Source organism: Mobula birostris, chromosome 7 (assembly GCF_030028105.1).
Source record: "Mobula birostris isolate sMobBir1 chromosome 7, sMobBir1.hap1, whole genome shotgun sequence".
Classification (NCBI taxonomy): Eukaryota; Metazoa; Chordata; class Chondrichthyes; order Myliobatiformes; family Myliobatidae; genus Mobula; species Mobula birostris.
In genome coordinates this window covers 140,480,428-140,499,150 of record NC_092376.1, presented here as the reverse complement: position 1 = coordinate 140,499,150, position 18,723 = coordinate 140,480,428, and positions in this window count along the sequence as shown.

Sequence of the window (18,723 nt, the reverse complement as noted above, 5' to 3'; positions counted from 1 at the left end):
TGGTTGCAAAGCTGGTGCAGCGAGACACTTTTTTTCCCCCTTCTTCAATGCCAGTAGTACCTCAATTCCCATGTAAGCTGTTATTGGAAATCAACAATAACACATAGCAGAATATAAAATACCTTCTGATTAAATTTGGTTCTGGAAAATGACTTGGAAGGATGATGTTGAGCTGCGACTCCTGCAAGACCTTTTAAGGCAACACTTGATGAAGCTCCTGTAAGTGCTTGGCAGAGAAAAAAAACTGATGCATCAACCATGCAGGCACTTACTGGACTTATTTTTGCCTGGATGAACCATGATTGGAAACTGACGCATTGCAAACTGAACTGCAGATCAATTTGTAGGCTTTACCTTCCACTTATTGATTAACTTTTCCATTAGACTAATAGGCATTCTTACTTTAAAAGATGACAAATTGTTTTATTTATGTTCATATTTAATTTTTAAACTTCATTTTAAAATTAAGAAAGTTTTGTAAAATTTATTATTTTCATGCTAAATCAGAGCTTGTATAGGCATTGGCATCACCAGTACCTTTATTAACATAGTATCACATAAATGTAATTTTGATAATTCACATATTATCCGTTATTTTAAAAGTTGACAGAATTGATCTCTGCATTAGCACTTCAGGTGACATTGGAAATAGTGTATTTTATGTTTGCTTTCACAAATCTTCTATGCTTTTCTAAGAACAGTGGAAACATCACTTTTTTCATATTTCTTGATCTAAATTGCATCAAGAATAAAATTGGTCTGCCTGTATCTAAAATCTTCAAAAGGACAGGATGGAATTATATGATGTAATCATCTGCCATTTCACCTTGGGGATTAAGACTTACTTCCAGCTCACTCTGAAAGCTCATGCTTTTCTCTGCATGCTGGTTCTTAATTCCATTCATAAAGTATTTTTTGGTCATTTCCAATCCATTAGAAAGGAGACTAAAGCACAAAATGCACCATAATTATTTTAGACACTAAACTGGCAATTTCAGAGAACCACTGATACTTGAGTGAGGATTGGAAACCTTTAAATAGAGGGTACGAAATGATGACGGAATGAGAAACATTTTAATAAGGAATCTGATCATTATACACTATTGGTTATGCTCTACCAGACTTTGGTGATGGAATGGTAAGGATATTCTATTCTTCCCAATGTTCCTAGCAGTTTTGGCATTATTTTTCAGTTCTCACATCATTTCAAGATAAAAACACACCCCTGCTGTGTCACTGTTTTGTCAGCGCCACTGCAACCTTCTGTTACCATGGTGCTATTTTGTATTGACTTTTTTTAAGCCCAGGTTATTTTTCACACTTTATTTAATAATGAGAATATCATTTTACATACAGCTTCTGTGCAATTTTCTTCGTGTACAAATCTTGGGGAAAATGTCTGCTTCCAAAATCATCAGTAACCTGCACTATAATTTGCATGGACCAGGCATTCCCAACCTTTTTTATGACATGGACCAATACCATTAGGCAGGTGGTTCGTGGACCCAAGGTTGGGTCCATCTTTCAATCTGCATGCTTGGTCTGCAAAGTTTAAGCTATTGAGAAGAAGTAATTTTAGCAAATTTTTCTGCAGTTTTTTCATGATGATTTTGATATTTTATATGATGGATTGAACTGAAGAGACTTGTTAATTGTTGCTATGCCTGTGTATCCAGTAGTAAGGCCAGAAAGGACAGTGGCAGTAGCTGCAATGCTGGAGATCCATTTTCTGAACTGCACTTTTTGCAGCTGTGGCTCCCAGTGTTTCTTGACAATATGCTGCCCCCTAGTGACATAAATGGTCTAAAAGACTGAGAAATTCATTGTTGGGAGGGCATCGTCATCTTTGGTTATAGGCAAGATTTGCCTGCACCTAGCAGCCAAGTTAGGGAAACAGGGTGAAATGGTCCTTGGGAATCATGGCAGGAGTTTGACAGGGGGGCCTGGCCTGCTTTCATACCATGACCTTGGTCATTGGCCTGGCATTTAAAGTCTAGCTCTGACTGCAACAAAAAACTTCTGAGATGGGGGGATTTGGGAATTAAAGGGGGTGGTCAGAACTGGTTTCAGTGAGAATCAGGGGAGGGTGTAAAGGAGAGAAAGTTTTAAAAAAAAGGAAGTTTAGTTCAGTAGGGCTTATTCTCAGACTAGCTAATGACTGAAGGTCACTTAATTTTTCAGTCATTGCCGTTAAGGAATATTGCATATGGAGCAACATAATTCCAGATGTATGCATCTGATGTGCAAACTGCATCATTTGCACCAGCATGATTTGTAACTACAATTGGCACAATTTAAGGCAGATGGAAATCGAAGTCTACTGCAGAAGTAATAGGTCCTGCTGTAGGGTCTCAGCCTGCAAAGTCGGCTGTACTCTTTTCCATTGATGCTGCCTGGCCTGCTGAGTTCCTCCAGCATTTTGTGTGTGTTGCTTTAATTTCCAGCATCTGCAGATTTTCTCTTGTTTGTCCTTGTTCTCCCTGTTCAGTGGATCACCCATACAAATTTCTACCTCCTTCAACAAAGTTCCACCACCAGACTTTTCTCCCAACCTGTTCTGTTTTTGGTTAAGCTCTCTGGTTCCCTTTTTGTATCCCCTTGCCACACATTTTTCATAGCGTACAGCAATACTATGATAACCACTATGCCCTAAAATGGACATAGTATTTTTTGTTCTTGTTGTGTCCTTCCTTGTAAAAATTGTGTGTAATTTATAAGACTGTACGACATAGGAGCAGAATTAGGCCATTTGGCCCATCGAGTCTGCTCTGCCATTCAATCATGGCTGATCCTTTTTTCCCTCCTCAACCCCATTCCCCAGCCTTCTCCCCATAACCTTTGATGCAGTGTCCAATCAAGAACATATCAATCTCTGCCGTAAGTGCACCCAATATCTTGGCGTCTACAGCTGCCCGTGATAACAAATTTACCACATCTCCACATCTCTGTTTTAAATGGACACCCCTCTATCCTGAGGCTTTGTCCTCTTGTCCTAGACTCCCTCACCATGGGAAACGTCCTCTCCACATTTACTCTGTCTAGGCCTTTCAACATTTGAAAGCTTTCAATGAGATAACCCTTCATCCTTTTAAATTCCAGTGAGTACAGACCCAGAGCCATCAAACGGTCCTTGTATGATCACCCTTTCATTATCAGAATCATCCTTGTGAATCTCCTCAGAACCCTCTCCAGTGCCAGCACATCTTTTCTTAGATGAGGAGTCCAAAACTGTTCGCAATACTCAAGGTGAGGCCTCACCAGTGGGCTATAAAGCCTCAGCATCACATCCCTGCTCTTGTATTCAAGACCTCTTGAAATGACTGCTAACATTGCATTTGCTTTCCTCACCACTGACTCAACCTGCAAGTTAACCTTTTAGTGTGTTCCGCACAAGGACTCCCAAGTCCCTTTGCATCTCAGATTTTTAGATTTTCTCCCTGTTTAGAAAATAGTCTGCACATTTATTTCTACTACCAAAGTGCATGAACATGCATTTTCCAACATTGTATTTATCTTGCCACTTTCTTGCCACATTCTCCTAATTTGTCTAAGTCCTTCTGCATCTTACCTGTTTCCTCAACACTAACTGCCCCTCCACCAATCTTTGTATCATCTGCAAACTTGGCAGCAGAACTATCTATTCCATCATTTAAATCAGGGGCCGGCAACCTTTTTGCCTCTGTGGGCTATTAATGAGCGGATGGTGGGCCAGATAGATGCCATAAAAAAACTTGAAATATGGGAATTATCCATTTAAATACACGTAGTTACGTTTTGCCTCAAATTAATGAATAACGCATGCTAGAAAATCATTTGTGCTTAACCAAGGATGCCAATTAGTAATCAAAGAACTCAGTTTAGTTGCAATTTATTTCAATCAAGACATCTTTTGAATCTATTAAAAGGACACAAAGAACCTTTAAACATAAAAGTTATGAACATTGAATGGTGGTAAATTAAGTATAATAAAAAAGAAAAATTTAATGCAAACAGCCGATAAACCAATGTGAAACTTGATGCTGTTTGTTGCTTGAAAGCTTCTCAATACTGAGTGTCAGACTTGTTGATGCCAAGAGTAAGACATTATCCAGATGGGCATCAGTCAGTCTTGTTCTCAAATGGTTCTTGGTGTGCTTCATTTTTGAAAATAATTGCTCACAATGATAAGTGCTGCCAAACAATGATGCCATCTTTTTTGCATGGTCCACTAAGTTAGGATACTTCTCACTTGGATGAATATATTTTCTATAGATGCCAAGCACTGACACATCTCCAGAATGATATTTCCATCGCGATATGTCGTCACACTGCATCTCAATCAATTCCATTTGAAAAATTTCTGATGCGGTGTCCACTTCCACATCAAATGGTTTCCCAGCTTGCTCGATGAAGAAGTAATCTGGTGTCCAAATGTCTTGGAAATCTGAGCACTTAGTGTCTACCCTCTTGTGTTTTGCATTCATTGCCATTGGAAGTTTTTTCTTTGATTTTTATTTTGAAACGTGAGTTATTCAACAAGTATCGTAGCACATGTAAATATCTGGATATTTAGCGTGGATTTCTTGTTAAAACAGAGTGATGTTGTTTCTGTTTACAAATTTGAACGATCCCATCTGAAAACCTGGGCGTTCATGAAGAATATTTAATACATATTAATAAGGTAGTCTGCCTTCCCGTCATTCGTATATACCAGTGTTTGGTTTGGAACAAAACGGAACCTGGGGCCAGTGTAACATGTCCATCAGTGTGGTCACGTGAAATCCTCAGAATAAGGAAAAATCGCTCGCGGGCCAGATAAGCATAGTATCACAATATTTGCTCGCAGGCTGGTGAAAATACCTTTGCAGGCCGGATCTGCCCCGCGGGCCGTAGGTTGCCTACCCCGATCTAAATCATGGAATAAGCAGCATAAAAATACAGCATTTATGATGTGAAAGCTGCTGATTTGATGCCACATGCCTCTGGTGTTGTTGTGGATAAGTTTTCCATTGTACCTAAGCATCCATGTACTTGTATATATGCTAATAAACACAACTTTGATTTGAGCTGGCACTCCTGCACTTCCTCATTTTTACTTTCCGCCATCCAGGAACCTAAACAGTACTTCCAGATCAAGCAATGTTTCTCCTGCACTTCTTCCAAATAGGTGTACTGTATTCTATACTTGGTGTGACCTCTGCACTGTGACCATTGCACTGGACTTCCTGTCAGATCGCTGGCAGGTAGTAAGAGTGGGCACCCTCACCACTGCCCCTCTGACCCTGAACAGAGGTTCCCCTCAGGGCTGTGTACTAAGCCCCCTCCTTTACTCTCCGTATACCCATGATTGTGCAGCATCCACGGCTCCAATCTGGTCACTTAATTTGCTGACGACACTACACTGACTGGTCTAATCTCAAATAATAATGAGGCAGCCTACAAAGAAGAATTCATCACTCTGACACAGTGGTGTCAAGAAAACAACCTCTCCTTCAATGTCGCAAAAACAAAGGAGCTGGTTGTAGACTACAGGAGGAATGGAGAAGGGCTAACCCCTATTGACATCAATGGATCTGGGGCTGAGAGGGTGAACAGCTTTAAGTTCCTCAGCATACACATCACCGAGGATCTCGTGGTCTGTACATACCGGCTGTGTAGTGAAAAGGGCACAACAGCACCTCTTTCACCTCAGACGGTTGAAGAAGTTTGGTATGGGCCCCCAAATCCTAAGAGCTTTCTATAGGGGCACAATTGAGAGCATCCTGACTGGCTGCATCACTGCCTGGTATGGAAACCGTACTTCCCTCAATTGCAGGACTCTGCAGAGAGTGGTGCGGACAGCCCAGCGCATCTGTAGATGTGAACTTCCCACTAGTCAGGATATTTACAAAGGCAGGTGTGTAAAAAGGGCCCGAAGGATCATTGGGGACCTGAGTCACCCCAACCACAAACTGTTCCAGCTGCTACCATCCGGGAAATAGTACTGCAGCATAAAAGCCAGCGCAACAGACTCTGGGACAGCTTCTTCCACGGGGCCATCAGACTGATTAATTCATGCTGACACAAATGTATTTCCATGTTATATTGACTATCCTGTTGTACATACCATTTATTATAAATTGCACATTGCACATTTAGATGGAGATGTAACATAAAGACTTTTACCCATGTATATGAAGGATGTAAGTAATAAAGTCAATTCAATTCAGTTCAATGTGCTATTGGAAAAGCAAAACACAGATTTGAAGAACTCATTGTGGAACTCCTCTGTTCCATCTGCAACACCAACTCTAAACTTCCGGTTACTGGGCATTTTAATACCCCATTGCTACTCACTCTGACTTCTGTCTTTTTGCCTTCTGAAGCAGCCCCTCAGGATGAAGGGTGACCTAGTTCTGCTCTGGTTTTATGGGTTCTGAGGTGGCCAACCATTTACTCTCTCCACCTCTATCGCTCTCAGTGAATTAAAACTTGTTTATCTTGTTCCTTTCCAGCCTGATGAAAGGTCATTAACCAGAATCACAAACTTCCTTTCTCCACCCATGCATGCTGCCTGATGTACTCTGTTTCTCCTCCAATTTCTGTTTTTACTCATCCAAATTCTGTTGCCACTGTTCCAACTCAAACAAATTTTGATCACCCATTATATGTATTCTGCAATGATCTGACAATTCTTCAGTTTTTAAACTATCAACTTTTTTTTCCTGAAAACCTGGTGTGCCCTGGTTCTTTAGATTCTCTGTTGCCCTTTAAGCCTTCAACGTATTTCCTTTCCTCCAATTTGCCCTCTTGCACGTCCATACTTACGTGTTCTACCTGGGTTCCAGACTCTAGAATTCTCTCTCCAAACATTGAATATCGGATGTTATGTTGTACAAAACATCGCTGAGGCTGCATTTGGAATATCGTGTTCTGTTTTGGCCAGCTGGCTATAGGACAGATGTGATTAAGCTTGAAAGAGTGCTGGAAAGGTTTTTGAGAATACTTCCAGGATTTGAGGGACTGCGTTATAAAGGGAGCTTGAGCAGTCTAGGACTTTATTTATCGGAGCATAGAACACTGACAGAGTTGATATTGTACAGTAGGGGTTCCCAACCTGGGCTCCACAGATCCCTTGCTTAATGGTATTGGTCCGTGGCATAAAAAATAAATAAGCATAGTATCACAATATATGCTGGCCGGCCGGTGAAAATACCTTCGCAGGCTGGTTCTGCCCCGCGGGCCGTAGGTTGCCTACCCCTGATCTAAATCATGGAATAAGCAGCATAAAAATACAGCATGCATTTATGATGTGAAAGCTGCTGATTTGATGCCACATGCCTCTGGTGTTGTTGTGGATAAGTTTTCCATTGTACCTAAGCATCCATGTACTTGTATATATGCCAATAAACACAACTTTGATTTGAGCTGGCACTCCTGCACTTCCTCATTTTTACTTTCCGCCATCCAGGAACCTAAACAGTACTTCCAGGTCAAGCAGTGTTTCTCCTGCACTTCTTCCAAATAGATGTACTGTATTCTATACTTGGTGTGACCTCTGCACTGTGACCATAGTTTTTGCGACATTGAAGGAGAGTTTGTTTTCTTGACACCACTGTGTCAGAGTGATGAATTCTTCTCTGTAGGCTGCCTCATTATTATTTGAGATTAGACCAGTCAGTGTAGTGTCGTCAGCAAATTAAGTGAGCAGATTGGAGCCGTGGATGCTGCACAATCACGGCTATACACAGAGTAAAGGAGGGGGCTTAGTACACAGCCCTGAGGGGAACCTCTGTTCAAGGTCAGAGGGGCAGTGGTGAGGGTGCCCACTCTTACCACCTGCCGGCGATCTGACAGGAAGTCCAGTGTTATAAAGGTATATAAAATCACGAGGGGCATAGATTAATAGGAAACTGAGGAGGAACTTTTTCATCCAGAGGGTGGTCCATACATGGAATGAGCTGCTGAAGGAAGTGGTTGAGGCAAGTACATTAACAACACTTAAAAGGCAGTTGGACAGGAAAGGTGGATAGGAAGGGTTTTGAGGGATATGGGCTAAACACAAGAAGATGAGACTCAGCCACAATGGACCAGTTGGGCTGAAGAACTTGCGTCCATGCTGTATGACTCTATCTAAATCTGCTCATACTTGCCAAATGGAATGATTCTGTGAAGCTGCATTATAAATGTACGGTAAGTTACATTACTTTCACATGATGCAACAATTGATCCCTTTATAAAGGCATTAAGTTTAATCATTAGCACTACTTTGCAAGAATGTTAATTCACCAGCATGTTAGCTAAAATTATCTGGATTAATTTTGTTTAAAAAAGGAACCTTTACTTTTCAGTTTAGTATTTTCAATTGAGATACAGTAAGCTGAATGCGGGTTCAAAGAAAAAATCAAGATGATTCAACATTGAATTGATTTGTTTGAAAACAGGTGAAGAGAAAAAACAGAATAGCTAGTGCAGTGAGATAAATTTATCTTCTGGAATTTTCAGCTTGACACAGCATTTGGTCTTGCTGGCTGGAAGGGTCCTTTTGAAAATCCATCATCATAGCAATAATGTTTTCTTGTTTATAACAAAAAATACTCTTGCAGCAGCCTCAATAGTCAGACAATTCAGTCGCTGAAATTATGGTTCAGTACTATAAGATCACTGCACTTGACTAACCAATTTTCTTTCACACTTATAATAAATCTAACCTATAATCTCCATGAATAAGCAGTGAGGGAGAACCATAGGTGGCTAATCCAGGAGGTTTTTTTTTGTTTGTGAAAGGGTATGTACGCACTGGAGAGAGAGAGAGAGATGGAAGCCATCTCCAAAAGGTAGTTTGTTTTAAAATATATGATGATGGTATTTATTGAAGTTTTAGTTTTAATTTTGAGTAGTTACTTCCTCATTTAGCCACCTTGGTAAATTAAGTGATACTTGTTTGTGTAGGGGTGTGTGTTAAGGGAGGGTGAATGGGCCTGGGAAGAAGGGTTGTTAATATGGGTTATTCATTATTTGGACTAAATTGCTTTGGCTTGTGTACTAAGTCATAAATTTGCAGTTTCTAATTTTGTGAATTTTTTTAATGGATTTGACACACTCCCATTCAAGCATTGACTGTATTTCTGTATTTATTTCCAGGTATTGTAATTATTTTTGATTTTCTCTTTTTCATTTGCAGTAATTCTAATTAATTCTAATATAGATATTGAAAAAAAAATGAATCAAAACTTTCTCTGTCCAAGAGTTCTCTGTTCCATGTGCTTGGGGAAGGGGATGTAATTTGTATCCAGAATAGTTGATTTCTACTTATTTTAAAGCTAGTGGAGTTGGTAGTATGCAGGTTTTTTTAGGATCTGGGGTCACTATGTGCAGGTCATGAGATGATCACTTGACATTGAGGAGGTGGCTTTGCTTGAACGGATATTGACAAGTGGTGAAGCCTTATCACCGTTTTGCCTTCCAAGTGAGAATCATGCTTGAAGGCACAATTCTTTGAAGTGCCCTACCTTTGGGCAGAGCTCTGCACTGGGGATATACCCTTCTCTGACTCACTGTTAATGGAAAATAGTGATATAAATAGCTCAAGTGTTGAAAGCAATTTGTGGCAATTTTTACAGCTTGCAGACAAGTCTTCACTTTAGCATTTTACCCTACAATTAGATAATCATTGAAACATTTTATGTCATGCAAAGAGATAACAGGTAGTAAGGTTATGGCATTTGTAATCTGGAGGCATATATTTGCGTCCCACCATGGCAGCAAGAAAATTAACTAATCTGGAATAGTAAGTATAAAGAGAAGTTTCAGTAATGATAACCATCATACGACTGGATTGTTATTAATGTTCTTGCTTTTCACTACAGCTGGTTCAACAAAGTCTTCCATCTTTAGCAGATCTATTGCAGGAGAATCATGAAGCAGAACAGCATGATTGTTGTCTCTGAACGGGACAATTAATTGTGAAAAATCAAAGCTGATCATACCAGGGATCTTTACAGCCCATGGGTAAAAATGGCACATAACAGAATGGGTTGTGATAATGAGAGGCAATTACTTATGGTCTTATTTGGCTTTAATGCTAACACTCCAGAAAGAAATTGCGCCATTGTTGATGCTTCACATTTTCCCTCACCCTGAGCTTAAAAGTTTGTGTGATTGTTTATTTTTATCAACAGGAAGTTCAAGTGGGCCAGAATATGACCAGTTACCTCCAGGCATATGTAACACATACATAATCAAACGTAATGTTTGGATCACATGCACATTAAGATATTTCCTGGAGCTGGGAAAATTTGATCACATCTACTGGCTGTAATCATAATTAAACAACTATTGGGACAAGGCCTCTGCTGTTCAATGGCAGATCTGGATCTTGCTTTGGCAACTGCAATACTTATAATTTTTCTTTTCTTTCTTTTTAAATCTTTTTATTGAATAAGTATACAAAAAGGTAAGCCATATAGGCACTAATACACTGTTAGAATATAATAAAATTAAAGGAGATATTAATACAAAAAAAATGATACAAACAATGTAATTTAAACATAACGTACCAAGGTAACATAATAGTATACTAATTTATATATATATATATCAATAGAGAAAAGGAAACCCCCCCCAAAAAAAACCACCGTGCAACTAACTAAAAGCAAAGCAAAGCAATGGGCTAACTTGAAACCAAACAGAGTTAATAAACTTAAAATCACGTCCTCAATCCCGACCTCCATTAAAAACAGTAAAAAAAAAACAAGAAGGGTATATATTACATTGAATGAAAATATTGAATAAAAGATCTCCAGGTCTGTTCAAATTTTAATGAGGAATCATAAAGATTGCTTTTAATTTTCTCCAAATTCAAGCATAATATCGTCTGAGAAAACCAAAAACAGGTAGTTGGAGCATTAGGCTCTTTCCAATGTTGTAAGATACATCTTTTCGCCATTAAAGTAAGAAATGCAATCATTCTACAGGCTGAAGGAGAAAGATTACTGGAAATTTTAGGTAGTCCAAAGATAGCAGTAATAGGGTGAGGAGAGATATCTATATTCAATACCTTGGAGATAATATTAAAAATGTCTCTCCAAAAAGTTTCCAGAGTAGGACAAGACCAAAACATATGAGTTAAAGAGGCTATCTGCCCCGGACATCTATCACAAAAAGGAATAATATGAGAATAAAAGTGAGCTAATTTATCTTTGGACATATGTGCTCTATGAACAACTTTAAATTGAATTAGGGAATGTTTAGCACAGATAGAGGAAGTATTGACTAATTGTAAAATCTGCCCCCAGTCATCCACGGAAATGATAGACCCCAATTCCTGTTCCCAATCTACCCTAATCTTATCAAATGGAGCTTTCCTAAGTTTCATAATAATATTATAAATCATAGCCGATGCACCTTTCTGACATGGATTAAGGTTAATTATAGTATCTAAAATGTATGTAGGAGGAAGCATTGGAAAGGAAGAAGGTATAGTACTTAGGAAATTTCTAACTTGTAAATATCTAAAAAAATGTATTCTTGATAAATTATATTTATTAGATAATTGTTCAAAAGACATAAGGGAACCATCTAAAAATAAATCCAAAAACCGTGAAATACCCTTAGTCTTCCAAATTTGAAAAGCACGATCCGCAAAAGAGGGAGGAAAAAATATGTTACCTAAAATAGGAATCGCTAGCCCAAATTGGTTAAGATCAAAAAATTTTCTGAATTGAAACCAAATACGTAAGGTATATTTAACTATCGGGTTAGATACCTGTTTAAGGCATTTCAAATCAAAAGGAAGAGAGGAACCTAAAATAGAGCCAAGTGTATAACCCTGAACAGATTGTAATTCCAATGCTACCCATTTAGGAATGGATAGTATATCCTGGTCAAGTAACCAAAATTTCATATGTCGAATATTAATTGCCCAATAATAAAATCTAAAGTTAGGTAATGCTAAACCTCCATCTCTCTTAGCTTTCTGTAAATGTATTTTACCCAGTCTCGGGTTTTTATTTTGTCAAGTAAATGAAGAAATTTTGGAGTCAACTTTATCAAAAAAAGATTTTGGAACAAAAATTGGTAATGCCTGAAATATATATAAAAATTTTGGCAAAAAAAACATCTTAACTGCATTAATACGACCAATCAAAGTTAAATATAAAGGAAACCATTTAGATGAAAGTTGAATAATATGGTCAATTAAGGGTAAAAAGTTAATCTTAAATAAATCTTTGTATTTACAAGTAATTTTAATCCCAAGATATGAAAAATAATTATTAATCAATTTAAATGGAAAGTTATGATATAAGGGAAGTTGTTTATTAATCGGGAAAAGTTCACTCTTACTAAGATTTAATTTATAACCTGAAAAAAGACCAAATTGTGCTAATAGCTCTAAAACAGCAGGGATGGATTTTTGGGGATTAGAAATATATAAAAGTAAGTCATCAGCATAGGGTGATATTTTATGGGACTTTAAGCCCCGAGTTATCCCAGTAATATTTGGAGATTCTCGAATGGCAATTGCAAGAGGTTCTAATGTAATATCAAATAATAATGGACTAAGAGGACAACCTTGTCGAGTACCTCGAAAAAGAGGGAAAAAAGGTGAGCTTAGAGAGTTAGTACGGACCGAGGCCACAGGAGAATGATATAACAGTTTAATCCAGGATATAAATTTCGAGCTAAAGTTAAACATTTCAAGCACCTTAAATAAGTAAGGCCATTCTACTCTATCAAAAGCTTTCTCAGCATCTAAAGAGATAACATACTCAGGAACATAATTTTTGACCTTAATTCCCCACAATTTACTGGTCAGCCCAAACATTTAAGTTCTGCTGCTGAGTTATTTAATTGAGCTCTGGTATCCAACCCTACCACACTATCTCTCATGGGCACTGCACTGATCCAGTTACCAATGACTTACTTGATTTGTCAACCTCACTCTGGACTCATGTCAGACCCACGATAACCAGTCGTTTTTCCCACTCTCTCCTACGTAGCCAGAAAGTAGGTCCTTTGGGACACACTAAAATTTTTAGGTAGTTAATTTTCTTGTGGATTTCTCAGTAACATTTTATGAGTGATGTCACTTTCAGTGAAGTATTGTTGAGCACCCAAGGGGATTTTTCAAGCCTTCATCATTGGTTGTGATGTCTATAGTCACAGCTGAAAATGATGCAAGTCCATTAAAATATTTTTGATCTCTGTTAGGTTTTCATTGAACCATAACATTTTAGCTCTGTGTTTTTGATAGTATTTATAACTAAAAATGGTATTCCCATTTGTACTTGTCAATAAAATTATTCAGAATTATGCAGCCTGTGATGATGCACTGTGGGAGACTGACCTTTACCAAAGTAACCCCATAGTGGCTGTTCTTCAGGCTGGAGTCATTGAGTAGAACAGCAAGTAACCAAGCCCTTTTGCCTATCATGTCTGTATTTCTCATTGCACCTAGGTATATGAGTCTCATTTTCCTATATTTAATCTGTAGTCTTCTATGCCTTGGTACTTCAAGTACCTATCGAGATGTTTTTTAAATATGGTGAGACTATGCACCATCACCTCCTTGGGTAACACATTTCAGACTCCATCTGCTCCCTGTGTGTGTGTGTGTGTGTGTGTGTGTGTGTGGAGGGGGAACTCCCCCTCAGGTTCCCTCCAAAACCTCCTACTTTCATCTTGTATTGTCTTGTTGTTTCAGACATTCCCGTCAGGAGAAGAAGTTTCTTACTACCTACCCTCTCAATGCCCCTCATAATTTTGTGTATCTCTTTCAGCTTACTGCTCAGCTTTCTCTACTCTGGGGAAAGCAAACCTGGCTTATTCAATCTCTCCTTATAACTGAAAAGTTTCAAATCAGGCAACATTCCAGTGAATTTTCTCAAATCTCTCTCCAGCCAATCATATTCTTCTTATGGGCAGTGATCAGAACTCTACTCCAGGTGAGGCCTAACCAGAGTTCTCTGTCGTTGATGGAGGGAAGCATTCCATCTTCCTTTTTCATCATGTTAGCCATCTGTACTGATAGCTTCAGAGATCTGTGGACTTGTATCTAAAGGTTCTTCGACTCATCAGTGCTCCTCGGGGTCCTGCCATTTAATGTGTATGTCCTATTCTTACCTGTATCACTTTGGATAGCTGAGATTAATCCCATCTGCTGTTCCTCTGCCCAACTTTCTGTCTATAAATATCATGTTGTAGCCCAAGACAATCTTCCTTGCCATCCACAACATGATAAGTTATTTGCAAGCCTTTGAATTATTCTTGTTTTTATTTCAGATAGTTTGTTTTTGTGCTGAACAATAAATCTATCATTGGAGATGGTCTGTTCCACTTGTCTAACATGGTTCTCCAAAGGCATCACTAATGTAGGATGTTTAGGAGATCACTGCACCATCATTCTATATACAATCAGTGGCTATTTTATTAGTTATCTCCTGTACCTAATAAAGCGGCCACTGAGTATGTGCTTGTAGTCTGCTGTTGCTGTAGCCCATCCGCTTGCAGGTTTGACATGTTGTGCATTTGGAGATGTTCTTCTGCACACAACTACATGGTTATTTGAGTCACTGTCACTTTCCTGTCAGCTTGAGCCAGTCTGACCGTTCTCCTCCGACAAAGCGTTTTTGCTCACAGAACTGCTGCTTATTGGATGCTTTTTGTTTTTTGCAGCATTCTCTGTAAACTCTAGAGACTGTTGTGCATGAAAATCTCAGGAGGTCAGCAGTTTCTGATATAGTCAAGCTGCCCTATCTGGCACCAACATTCATTTCATGGTCAAAGTCACTTAGACACATTTCCTCCTCATTCTGATGTTTGCTCAGAACCTCTTGACCATGTCTACATGCTTTTATATATTGAGTTGCTGCCACATGATTGACTGATTAGATATATGGATTAGCGAGCAGGTGTACAAGTGTACCCAATAAAGTGGCCGCTGAGTGTATTTATGCCTAAATAGACAAATCTTTTGGAATATTGAAATATTGCTGTTTTCGTTTCACTTGCTAGATCCTGCTGAACAAGAGATTAACAGGACTAATATTTAGAAATGCTTGCTCATTTCAGACAATGCATACATGTTTATGGATAGAAATTTATTGTTTTAGTGGATTAGTTCTAGAAGATGAATTGAAACAGAAGGCCCAAGTTTGTTTAAACGCAGGCCTTCTGCTTAGTGCACCCAGGGGAGCAATTGCAGATGGACTCGTAGAGCTCAGTAATCAGTGGCAGTATTGACTCCTGCAGACATTTTTATGAATTTTTCATTAATGTTGCAACGATTTAAAGTGTGCACAATTCCATGAATCAATTAACCTTTATATTTAGCAAAATCTGCAGAAGGACATGAAAAAGTCAAACATTTTTTCAGGGGCTCATTTTAATGAAGTAATTGAATTTTTAAAAATTTAAGAGCTGCATTTCTGTTCTCTTCCCTCCCCTCTCCACTACTTAAAGGTTGATTCTCTATTTCAGAAATTGATTTAATGACTAGCTATAGCCAAGCCCTGCTGATTGGTAGCAGTGAAAATTTATCTTTGGAATGATGTGCGTTTAGTATGTTGTAATACGTAGTTATATCATGGAGAGGAATGAATATGCTTTCTTTGTATTGTAACTGTAAAGGCATAATGAAATGTTAGAGTGTGATACAAGATGTGACCACTTATTGTTCTGAAATGAGTGTACATGTTTTGAAAGTATGCAGAAGAGGCAAGAACATTGATATCATTTCCCACCAGCATTGATCTCAGATGTTCACTTTGTGTCTTGATGTTCTCCACACTACTGTGAGCACTCTCTAATTCATGCCTGCCTGTACTAATGCAACTTGTAACCTTCTCTTTCACTGGAAAGTTTGAATTCCACTGCACTGTTTCTACCCAGAGAAACTGAGAGTGCTGGCCAATGTAGCTGAATGTACTGTGATTTTAAAAATGAAAGAATCAAGTGCACCCGTAGACAAGTGGGGCCAATTTCCTTCTCTTTGGACGCTGGTTTACTTGTGATTTGATGTAACAAACAGACATTGATCTTGTTCATGGAGGTCCCAGTGTAAGCAGTCCTCTTTTGTGGTCTCATCCTTTAACATTAATGGATTTAGTGGCTCCATTGGCAAGAGGCAGTCACAGGATATTGTAAATCCTTTGGTATTCCAAGGGTTTTAATACTTAACCAACTGTCATTGTCCAATAATATGTAATTTGAACAAGTCAAAATCCCAACAGGATTAGTTTAATCATCATTAAGGAAAGCATTGACCGGCAGGTTTCGATGACAATAGAAAAGCCAAATTCATATACTTCAGGATAGTATGTATAGAGGTGGAATTGACCACAGACATCAGTTAAGGATTGGGTGTTTTCTAATGGAGCAATCAAGGTTTTTACTGGCAGCCCAATTGAATTGGGAGTGAGAGAGGAGGCAACTCACAGGTCTGTGATTGAGATTTTAAAAAGGAGCTTTCGCGGGCATTTGGTGTTTATCTGGCCGCTCAATCAAATTTGGATTTATTAGCAAGGGCAAATAAAAATAAGGCAGAGACATGCTTTTGGAGTGGACCAGTATTAGAGTGGTGAGGCTGTGGCTCGTCAGGCTTCAGCTAGAACAGGCTTGGGTGAGTTAAGATTCCCGTAAGTTTCTTCTTCTTCACTCTTCCTGTTTAGTACATAGTTAGAGCAGTGTGAATGGCTCTAGTGCTGCATTGTATTCCTTGTGTGAGTTGTGGGAATTCTGGAAGACCTCCAGCCTCCTAGATAACCACATCTGCACTAGGCCCACTGAGCTGTCTCTCATCACAGAATGTTTTAAGGAACTGGAGCTACAGTTTGATGGCCTTCATCTCAGACAGGAAACTGAGCAGCTGATAGACAGAAGCTACAGGGAGGTAGTCAGCCCAAGCTTGCAGGAGGCAGATACCTGGACGACTGTCAGGAGAGAGAAAGGAATACCCCTTGCCATGCCTCTCAATAATACGTATACTGCTTTGGGGATGGGAACCAGGATGGGGATGGGAGCAGAGGTTGAGCCAGCAGGTAGACAAGTAGATGATGGGTGTAACTTGAACATAAGGAAAGACAAGCCAATGAGCCAATGATTGGGTACAAACACAGAGAGAGCAAAGAGTCAAATTGTACTGCAGAGGCAAAATTCAAGAAGGCGAATAATGCAAGACTGAAGGTGCAGTTTTTAAATGTGCGTAGCAGTTTAGAGATTGTATTGATGCAGTCAGAGATTGGTTGGTATGACAATGTGGGCATCACTGAGTCATGGCTGAAAGAAGGCCATAGTTGGGAGTTTAACACCAAAGGATGTATTTTGTTTCGAGAGGACAGGCAGGAAGGCATAGGGGGTGGTAATGCTCTGTTGGTAAGAGATGGAATTACAACTTTAGAAAGAGGTGACATAGGGTCAGAGAAGGTTGAATCTTTGTGGGTGGAGTTAAGAAATTGCAAGGGTAAAAAAAATTATGGAAGTCATATATAGGCCTCCAAATAGTAGCTAAGATGTGGGGTTGAGATTTCAAAGGGAGCTGGAAAAGACATGTAATAAGGGTAATGACACAATTGTAATGGGGGAATTCAACATGCAAAGGGATTAGGAAAATCAGGTTGGTGTTGGATTGCAAGAGAAGGAATTTCTTGAATGCCCAGGAGATGGCTTTTTAGAGCAGCTTGTGCTTAAGCCTACTCCAGGAAAGGCTGTCTTAGGTTGGGTGTTATGTAATAACCCAGACCTTATTAAGGAGCTTAATGTAAAGGGACTCTTAGGAGCCAGTGATCATAATATGATTGAATTCATACTTCAATTTGAGAAGAAGAAGCAAAACCCACATATATCTGTACTGCAATGGAATAAAGGACGTTACAAAGGCATGAGAGAGGAGCTTGCCTAGGTGGGTGGATTGGAGGAGGATAATGGCGGGGATGACAGCAGAGCAGAGATGGCTGAAGTTTCTGGGAATAGTTCACAAGGCAGGGAACAGATATGTCCCACAGAGGAAGAAGTTCTCAAATGGCAGGGTTAGGCACCCGTGGCTGATGAAGAAGGTTAAGGACTGAATAAAAGCTGAGGATAGGACATATAGGGTAGCAAAAGTTAGATGATTGTGAAGCTTTTAAAGTCCAACAAAAGGCAACTAAAAGGCTATAAGAAAAGAAAAGATGAAATATGAGGGCAGACTAGCCAATAGTATAAAGCAGGATACTAAAAGTTTTTTCAGTTATATAAAGATTAAAAGGGAGGTGAGAGTTGATATTGGACCATTAGAAAATGATGCTAATGAGGTAGTAATAGGGGACAGGAAAATGGCAGGTGAACTTAATGGGTACTTTGCATTTGCCTTCACTGCAAAAGACACTAGCAGTGTGCCAAATGTCTGAGAGTGTCAGAGTGCAGGAGTGAGTGCCATTGCTAATACAAAGGAAAAATTGCTCTGCAAACTGAAAAGGTGGATAAGTCACCTGGACCAGATGGACTACATTGCGGAGTCCTGAGAGAGATTGCTGAAGAGATAACTGATGCATTGGTCATGATCTTTCAAGAATCATTTATTTCTGGTGTAGTCCCGGAGGACTGGAAGATTGCAAATATCACTCCACTCTTTAAGAAGGAAGGAAGTCAAAAGAAAGGAAATTATAGGCCAGTTGGCCTATCCTCAGTGGTTGGGAAAGTGTTGGTGTCTATTATTAAGCATGAGGTTTCTGGTTACTTGGAGACTAATGATAAAATAAATCAAATTGGGGAAAAATTGGAAGATGG